This window comes from Zerene cesonia, chromosome 11 (assembly GCF_012273895.1).
Source record: "Zerene cesonia ecotype Mississippi chromosome 11, Zerene_cesonia_1.1, whole genome shotgun sequence".
NCBI classification, from domain to species: Eukaryota; Metazoa; Arthropoda; class Insecta; order Lepidoptera; family Pieridae; genus Zerene; species Zerene cesonia.
In genome coordinates, this window is record NC_052112.1 from 6176762 (window position 1) to 6187942 (window position 11181).

Genomic DNA, 11181 nt, shown 5'->3' on the forward strand with positions numbered 1-11181 from the left:
AGTAATAAATGTTATTTGCAGTTAACAATTTTCTTTTTTCTTTATTACAATATTTATGGCAAGACTAGGTATAATTTGTAGGTATCATTTGTATGCGTGTGAAATTTTGGACTGAGTTCGTGAAAAATCCATGTTTACCTACAGTAGTTAGATATTGTACACCGCTTTCGTTAAAAGTTATAATAATTGTTATGGCTCTTCATGTTCATTTTTAAAACATTTGAATATGCTTATAAGAGTAGATACCTAACCAAACTACCAATTTCTCGATATTTGTGACATTATCAAAATCGGTATTCGTATATAAATTATCATAATATTATCAATTTATATACAAAAGTGTTTAAATAATAGTTATATTTATGCAAAGGCTTGGAGACCGTTCGGGCCCCCTGCGGGCCCCGCTGCGCGCGCGCATTTGTCGGGACAACTTTAACATCCCACTAAACATCTAATAATTTAGAACACATCTTAGTTTTACAGAAATCATCGTATTATTACTATTTAATATGAAATTGCACTAATACGAACCAACATAAATGAATAAATAAAGTTTTATTAATAATATAGATATTGACGACTATTCCAAAGTTATATCGTCCACTTTATTAGCCACTACGTTAATTGGCTATTTAACATTTTACTAGTATACAGAACATTACTAAAGTCGGTTATAAACTTAAAATACTGATCGGAAGTTCCATATTAAGCTAAAATTTAATTAATTATACCTTCTTAATATATTACACATACAAATCGTTATATCTTGTCATTTTTATTAAGCTCTTAATTATATTATTTGAGAACTAAACGTATATTTCTAACTTTTCATTATATATAAAAGTAATATACTGAAAATTCTTCTACATATGATTTTATAAAACCGAGTTACAATTTGAAACAGAAATAGCTTAGTTACCGTTAAACAAATCTCATATTTTATCAATCTTCAATTATGTGACAGAAAGAGCGATTTAATCGTACAAATAAGCGTGAAAGTAGAATACTTAGTTATGTTTTCACCTCGGGTCAGGGCATAGACCGCGGTGTCGATGCGCGGGCGCACGAACGCTCACAGCTGGCCGGTGTCCCCGCGGGATCCATTTTGAAAATGCTATTTTTTAAACGAACCCTGCAGAGACACGTCCAGAACAATTAGTCACGAGAACAAACCACAAAAGAATATTATAAACCAATTTCCGCAACACCCGTCGCGCTTTACTTTAAATGTTTGGAGGTTTGTTTCGATCAGGGTAAACAGTTTGAAGATAACAGAGAAAGATGCAAGTATTTTTGGTCTTCGATTTTATTCTACAACAATTATTTCAGAATCTATTAAAAATGATTTAGTAAAGCCTGTTCCTGTAAAAGATTAGATGTTGAGTCTACGTCAGTACCTACGTACCCAAGTTAGTCAATTAGTGAAGTAGATAGAGGGAGTAAAATAGCAAATACTGCAACGATATCAACGCTGCATTTTATATAATAACGAATTTCAGCTACACAATATACCAGCTTAACGTTTTTCAAAGCAACAAAAAACCAAATAGCGCCGTATGATTATTTAATTCCCGAATACATTGTTAGGATGCAAATAATAACGTTTATACAACGTTGACATTTTACAAGCGCGTTGGTGACTTCTATATTAACGTGGTGGGTCTTTAGCAGAACCCCATGGGGAAAATGGCAGGATACTGGGACACCCGCGAAGACCAAACAATGCGTCGTGCCGCGAGACGCAAGCGCATACAGAGCGCAGACCCACTGCTGGCCATTCAATCTTTACAAATCAAACAAATTATATTCGTCAAAAAAGTCAGTTAAAACTTCATTCAGATCTGTCAGCTGCTGGTAATTGTATGTGCTAATGGTTAGGAAATTAAAAATAATCAAGATAAAAAACTGACGACTAACATAACTCTACAGTGAACAGTTTGCAACAATATAAAGATTAAATCATTTTTGTATCTTTTATTGGGAGCACTCATATAAATAGACATCCATGTAATGTCAATATACCTCGTTTTTTTTCCTAATATGCAAGTGCGACTTCGACTAGTGTCTTATGTCAATTATGCTATCTATGATTCAGTATCTTGTGTAACCGATATAAGTGAGACAACAGCTTAATTCAAGTCTATAATTAAAAAAAAGAGATTGAAAGTAAAGTAAATTTACCCCTTCTTCTAACTTATATCTCTATAAAATATATGATTCTCATGTAACTATGTTAGTTACCATACATACATAGAATCGGCCAGCAAATATTTTTCATAACCCTAAATGATAAGAGAAACGCAGAATAGCGTTTGCCGGGTCAGCTAGTTACTTATAACACATTGATCATATTTTGTTAATCACTCGCTAATCTATTATTATTATATAGATAACCTAAAACTACGTGAAGTAATAAAATGTAAAACCATTATTGGTTTAAGCAGGAAAGTATGGCTTTTCTCTATGATAATAATATTATATAAAGCACACGTCCTCTTGACTTCAACGACTCTAAGTACCATTGAACATAACAGACCACTGGTTTGGAATTAAGGAGTGACTAGTTTAAATGAACATATAAGAAGCATTTACAAAAGCTCTTACGCGCACGTGACGTAGAATGAGGGAAATAATGGGGTAAGTCCGTAGGTACTTGATAATAATACGATCTTGATAGAAACATATGCAATTTGCACTTAAAAATGCCTTGACACGAATACTCTTTGATTCTTTTACCGTCGGAATTTTTATAACACTTGAGAATAGGTTCGCCATATTGAAAATACTAATAAAAAAGTTTTGTTTTAATGTATAGATGATATCTTCTTCTGGAAAAACCTACCTATAGCGTTATAAATAACTTCTTATGTATTTATACTATACTTCCGTTTTATATATAAAAAATGAGGAAAACTGGTAAAGCATTACTGCGTTTTAAGCTTATACATTTACCCAAACACAGATATGCCTATAAATAAAAAGTGATTTATATATAAACCAATTAAAAGTTCATATCTTTATTTCACGAGTAAACACTTCTTTGGCGGTAACCTTTTCGTTGAAATTGGAATGCAATATGCTTCATAATTATGTATATTAAGTCTTAGTTTATCTGTGATAATATATTCTAATTTTATAACACTGAATGGACGTTGCTTTTTAAAACCCTTTAGGTTTCACTCATAACCTAATGTAAACTGTTCAGTCCTCGTAAAATCAATGACTCGTGAGAATATTTAACCGTCTTGCATCCGCTCAATACGGTCCGAGTTAGTCAGGGGAAATGAACATAGCATATTCTTTGATTTTTACGCAACAATGAATGATTCGGATAATTATACGCTCGAACAATGAACGTCGCGGAGTTGACTTGAATGCGTCGCGATAACAACGAGTGTTCGCATTAGCCCTCTTTAGAGTCAAAAGTTAAGAGCGAAAGAAAATCGCCGCATCGGGGGTCCTTGTACTTCCGTTTGGTTTCAGATTTCGCGCTATTGTTTTGCGAAAGGGCGCCAAGCGTCAGCCCATGTCGCTGCCTTTGTTTGGCCTCTGTTATATTTTAGTAACAAGTGCATATGGAATTTATTGTAACCATTGAAAAAACTTTTTTTTATTTCATTTTGATGAATGTTACAATTCAGTAATTACCTTAATATGTACATTGACAAATGTAGATACGTAATGTCTTTTTTTGTAATGAATTAAAGCTATGTAAATGTAAAAAGGTCTCGATAAATAATATATGTTATTTAACTTTTACTGATATCGCATTCAGAATGCGTAGCTCTTTCGTTTGTATCTACTTGATATCTACAACCTACAAAGAATTGTTTGAAATAATAACATATATATTTCTTATAAAACAAATTATTATTCTCAATTAAAATAAAATTAAAAAAAAAATTTATGATTTAAATAAATTTATCAATTTATATAGCGTTGACTGGAAATGCATGCGACTTCGAAAACAATCTGTTATTTTAATATTATTAACTTATCAAATAATTTATGAAAAATATCTACAATTCAGTGTTTTGCGCTCAAAGAATATAAGTAAAATTCCTCGTTATGAACGGCCCTTTCATCAATTCTTTTGTGGTCCCATAATGACTGTGATTTAGGAAATAATCGCCATTCTCTTAGCGCCTGGGGTAACATTTCATTGTACTTAACACGATACCTGTGAGAAAAGACGTTTGGTCCTTGAATCTATTTTATCAAATGTAAATATTTGATTATTTTTCTAAGGTTTTCGAAGGCAGAGTTAGTTAGTTATTAGAACAGATAACATAATAGTTATGGGTGATAACATAATAGTTATGGGTAACAGGGTGAATTCAAAATACTGTGCTTACTAATGTAAGCACAGTATTTTGAATTCACCCTGTCTTTATAAATAGAAGATTATAGATTGTCTCATTATGATCTAAAGCTAGATATTATAAAAGCTTATATTTTTCTTCATATTTCTTGCTTATCATGTAATTAAACTATAATATGATAAGGAGAAAAACACCTAAAAGCATAATACAATAACAAAATTAATACCAAAATCTTACCGGACAACACAATACTCTTTAGGCCCAAGATAATTTTCTTATTTATGTAATTTTCTTAATTCATCGCACCTTTGTTTGGAAAGGCGGAGAGTTTTATTAAATTACGGCTTTCACAAATTATATAGAAATAATAATTCGGTAGGGCGCGTAGGCGGCGCAATGGGGGGCTGCAGTTTTAATTAAACCCTAAATTATTGTTCACCTTCATTAATTCTTGTGCTCCTGGTCGGGAATACTAATGAGTTTGTACTTTTTTATCGACCCTGGTTACCAACTTACCATAAAAGCCTTAGTAGTTCAGAGGAATGTAACAGCGCGTCATATTACCTCTACGCTTTACATCATACATCTGTGATTTGCAGTCCATGTATGTATGTGAACACGATTAAGAAGCAATTAATTAGCTCTGACTTTTAATTAACAAGGGTTTTTTAATGTATCTATGACATGGACAAAGACAAAGGACATCAGATGTGGATCGCGCTCTACAGTTCTTTAGATAACATAATGATACGTAGATCTATGTGACGTGCAACATAAAAACATTTGGGTGAAATATATAATATCCATACCCTCCTTTCTAACTGTTACTAGTGCTTACTTGTGATATTATAATTATAATGTTTGTTTGTTTTTCTTTCACGTCAAAATGGAGTGGTCCTATCATTTTTTTTTTGTCTGGAGATAGCTAGGAAGCTAGAGCTACTTTTTCCAAGGGAAATGATAAGGCAGTCTAGGTATATAGGTATATACCTACTTACATGAAGCAGATATACAACGAAAAAAAAACTATACAAACCTAAACAGCGCAAAGTTAATTTAAATTTCCTCCTATTTTTATAAATATTGGACCATTTGTAATGAGGTCACGATCTAACAAGGTAGTTGTTACCAAACATATATATAACGGCACGCGCTTGCGGTTGTATTTCATCGAATTTTCCACGGTTATTTATTTATTTATTAAGGGTCGTAATAAATTGCGTTAAGTGGGGGCGGCCGGAGTCCCGCGGGGCGCTGCAGGGGAGCCTATAACCTCGGGAAAAACGCGCCTGGGCCATAAGTGCCTTTCTACACAAGCCTATATTACACTGTCGATACCTAAGGGTTGCGAACTAATACAAGCGCAATTTACTTCAATGAGCCTCTATTGTCGTTTGATGGAAAATTTTCAGATGATATTAAATGTGTTATTGGACTATATTTTATGATTAAATAAACTGTGCGGGTAATTTAAATGGTATTTGTTTTTTGACCTATATTTGTTAAATTGTATTTCATTCATTGCATAATATGTTCCATTTTTCAAAATAAAAATCCTCAATAGACATTAACTAAAATAGGAAAGACTCAATATTCAAATAATTGAGATAAGAAAAAACTATCAATAATAGAAGCTTCTGTCATTTTAGCCAACGTCGGCTAAAAATTAGACTTTGTTTTGTACCACTACTGTCAACAAAAACAGACACAAATAATAAAAACAATTAAAAGAAATTCCAAAGTATGATTGCTTTTATATTTCAAGTCGCAACGGAGTGATTTAATGATTTGATTTTTGTGTCTGGAAATAGTTAGGAGCCAAAAGCTACTCTTACCGCGGTGAAACAGCTTATTCACGTGAGATTTTCATTTAGCGAAGCCGCTAATTTACATTAATAAAAATGAATCGTTCAATGTGTCGCTAGCCGAACACGGCTCGACCAATTCGGCAATTTTTTCTTACATTTTTGTTAAGACACAAGAAATGTTCTTATGGGGAGAAAAAGAATGTACCACGGGTGACGACGGGCGGACCTCTATTTACAAACAAAAACAACTAGCGTAATGTATAGTGTAACAAAATTTTGGTACAATTGAAAATTCCCATCAGAATATTTTCTTTGTAATTACCAAAATATAATTATGAATAGAAAAGAAATAAAAAGAATATTATTTGTGAATAGATAAATCATTATTGACTAGACATATTAAACAATTTTGCAGTGATACAATCTAGTTGCTAACTAAGCAAAGTAGCAGAAATTATCTTTATTCCTTTCTGCCGTATCAATAGAGTTGATTGGCAAAATCTTGATAACAACCCCTGTACAGGAGTCGCTTAATGTGGTTCTTGTCGTGACTCGCATTTTGTTATTATCAAGTCTTGTTTAGCTACCCTTGTATTCAGCAATTTATTTAATTTTACCACTATTTTATTGTTATACAAACACAACATTTGAATTAGAGTTTATTGTATCGTGCATTCAAGAGACACCTAGGAATTAGTTACGTTGAATAATTTTTAATAATTATTGCTTTGGTTTCATTAAATAGATATTGATTTGGGTGATTGATGCTTTGCTAAAAAAATTATGTTGGGTGGCAGTTTTAGTTCAAAACGAACTCCGACTGTATAATATGATATTTAGATATTTGTTAAATATTACCCTACACTTGTTAGAACTAACTAAATGTGAAAGTAGAAAAATCCAAAATATTATACTATGTACATCAAAAATACAATAAACCTAATCGTGAACTAAATCGCACATATAAACAAACGCGTTTTGGGTTTATATCTGATGTCTAATATTTAAATCGGATAGGTCATACATATAAATAAATTGCTGTTCGTTAGTCTCACTAAAACTCGAGAATGGCTGGGCTGATTTTCTAATTTATGTTTTGATGCATTAATGATAGTCTAGAGAAGTTTTAAAAGGGAAAAACAATAAGGAAAACGTAAAAAATTTACGGCGTTGCAAAGTAAGATAAGATAGTTCAACAATATAAGCAATCAGTTAAAGAAGTACAAGGTTCAGTAAATAATAACTTAAAATATAATTAAATGATAAATTTAACCCACCGTTCAGTAGGTACACTGTTAAACGACCAATCCGTCACGGACCACGGTGCTGCTTTCTCGTGAGCACTTTCAGAATTCGTTTTCGATAGCATTGTACTGTTTTGAAAATGGATGCAATTCGTCGCATCCGATCAGCCTCGGGCGGCGTTTTTGATCTGGTTTTTATGCACCTTGAGTATCCTAAGGTACTCACTAGCGGAATTACTGGTATAGTGTATGTGTTCAAATACTGTTTTGGTAGTAAATACCTAATTTGAACGTTGCTTGCACTACAGCTAGTAGCATTAGTATGTATGAAATACATATTGTATATTTTAAATTTAACAAACTTATCAAACGTATCCATATCGCATTTAAATTCTGTGCAGATAAATGTTGCTAATTGGCGACATGTCAAAGAAACACATTTACATGAGCATTTCGTTGTGCGCAAGGAGACGTAAAAAGTCAGTACTTACCTACTCACGGGTAAGTAAAAAATACATTTACATCGTCGCATTGAAGCGTGCTCGAATTAGTTTATTGTCATTTGCTGTAAAGGAAATCAAAAAGGAACAAATATTCACATTAATGAATACCATTTTCGGTCCCGCAAATGCAAATCATCGGACTACGGTAAGCAAAAAGGGCTAAACCGTCAATCGTCATCGTTTTATACTTGCGTCCGTTTCGAATCGCTCCATTTCGATTCTGTTTTTGCTGCGGCATGTGGCAACACCGCCGAGTTCTGTCGATTTCTTATTATTAATTACCTTCTTTTGTGCTGCCATATTCTAATCGATCTTTGATTGTGATAGTCAAATAATAGATGCACTTAATGATTTCCGAGTTAAAATGGAATGATGTTTTAGGTTTTGGATGGGTTATAAGGTTTAAAAAACGTTAATGATGAGAATCGCTCTGTTTGTACCGACGATTTAGGTTACCAATAACAATAGGATATACATCCTTATTGTACAAATATTTCAAAGATTAATTTGTTGACACTCGTAATAAAATATTGCATAAGAAAGTGCAATAAATTTCAATAATTTAAAGTTTATAAATGATATAAAACACTTTTGCCCAGTAACTAAAATCTCTAAGGCTAACATTTAATTATACAGTAATATCTCGCATATCCATATATTTTTTTATTTGCAGCCGACAAAATCACGAACTGTGATATTCAATGACACTAATTGTTCGCACAGTACCGTGTACACAACCGCATGCGTTCATTAAATCGCGCACGCTCACTTGATGCGCGGGCGCCGACGTGTATAAATTGCTCAATTTACTTCCGAGCAAATGGCGTATTAAATTATTATCGCTTATCATGTATGCGTGTATGTTCGGCTCCTTGAGTACGCTTTCATGAAACCTCAGCAGGGGTTAGAGACGATACCCTTATAGGCTGGATAAATATACGACGCGCTCTGAACTGCATTTACGTTGTATTAGTTTGCGTTTTTATTAATGATATTAATTACTTAAGAAAGATTTTAGTAATGGAAATCCATTGCTAATGTCTTGTTTTGCCTATGTTTTGAAACAAAAATATATTTTTGTATATTTCGAGCTGCGGATGATGAATTAATGAATTAATGGCTATGAAGTTTCGTTTCATTAAGTTTACAAGTAATATACATATTTACTTTTAGTAAATTATCCTTTCTTCTTAATTTCTGGTTCTTGGTATGTATGGTATGGTCATCTGTATATCTGTAATATATATAGTTTTTAAATGTACCTAAGCCCGCATATCTTATCCCGTCGAGGAATTCCTAAAATTCCTCTTGTTACCTATTAGTACTCAAGTATAAATTGATTATAAAATATGGTTTCTTTGTTTTTGTTTTAAAACTGTGAATTTGCATTATTATTATTGCAAGAAATTGCAACAGAAATTTGTCTACATTTATTAGGTTCAAATATGTGAATACTCAAGAGATAAAACCACAGGCTAAAGCCCAAATCTAATAGTTTTTCCTGAAACTTTGTTTATCATATTTTCTTGATTGAAACACTTGGTACTTAAACTCCGGGTATGGCAAGTCACAGAAATAGAAGCATGTTAGGCTACACATTTTGGGATAAAAAAAATATTATATTTTGTTTTTATCACGCATAGTGTAGTTGTTGTTTTCAAAAATCCAACAGAGAATGACGATTCCCGAATCCGAGTCTAATTTCGTTTAAATCATTGCGGCAAAAAGTCTATCATTGGATGATGTCGGCGAGCTCATAGGGCCAGATATCAATAGTCATGGCCCGCTGACAGACCCGCAGCGGGACCGAATTAATTACATCAGATACTGTTATAAAGGGCAAGAGGTGAACGATCATTTTACTCTGAATCTACTTCATTAAATATTGCTTGTAGATAGGAGGCTATTAGAAATAACTATATGTATACATATGGTTGAGTTCCTATGCGTATCGTTGTAGGTTGAATTGGGGATTAGAAATATGTATATGGCAGTAGTTGTATATTTTGATTTATACATTCCAAAATCTTGCGGATTGGATACTTACATATAGAACGGAATTATATTGATATAACTCCCTTCTAACAGACCACAGATCAGATAGCAGAAGCTCTAACACATTATTTAATAACTTCAGGTTTCTTTAATAATGGAACAATCTACTAAGAGTCTATCTTTCCCATTACTATAATACCCGTAAAACAGTTAAAAATTTAGTATATTCAAGTACAGATGATTTATTTTTTTATTTTATGTCATAACGGCACGGGCTGGTAATTCTTTCAGAGTTACCTGTGGAAATGCGCTGCCTACTTTTAAGAAGTAAGGAATAAATAAGGTATTGGCGAGTGGAAAGAAATAATGGATTGGAAAGGGTGGGGAAAAGGAAACGAGCCTCTGGCTTCTCCACACAACACGAAACACAGTAGTATAATATGCTATAGAAACGACAAGCCTTACACGATATTGCATTGAAGAGGAAACATAAAACGACCCATGAAGGACCTACTGAATATGTAAAAAACTTTCTATGCCCATTTATATTTTCGAACTAAGCGCAGTATATAAATTCAATAATATAAAGCACAGTATAGTCAATACAAAGTAAACGTATTAAAAATACGATACGATACAATGTGTCAAAAATATTTCACTAGTCAAGTGGGTACTTCATAAGATAAACATTATTTATTTTATTTAGATACATAATACATTTTATCAAATTCATACTGGTAAATTTACTGTAATTGAATTAAATTGAATATCCAATACATAACAAAAAAGCAATAACAAAACACGGATTTGAAAGCTTATTAACAGAAAATTATATCAAATTATTAATTATAAAAATGCAATCATTTCTCTTTCGGTCTGTTTGTACAAATGATAAGCAAGGGCTGAGCACGCCATCTGGTGGGCCATGTTCAATAAAAGCGATGTCCTGCGGTGTCATTGTCCTCGGTAATTTGTAGCTACCATCACCTAAAACACCCTGTAAATAATTTAATACCAACGTTGTTTATTTGGGTAGGTACATATGCTAGGCTTTAATTTCAATGTTATATGTGGGAAATGAGAAAATTATTGTTCATTTGATTGACAAAATATGTACCTTAAAGTAGGTTAAAGTGACTATATAATTAACGATGTATCGTTATGTACCTTAACTTCTATCCAACTTTCAATACACCAAGAAAACAAACTATTGTTATATATTTTAAAAAGAACTATTTTCAACAGGAGCTACTTATGTTATTTATGCAGTTAACAGTATAAAACGTCCGTTAGGCTTCAGCACAGCAAG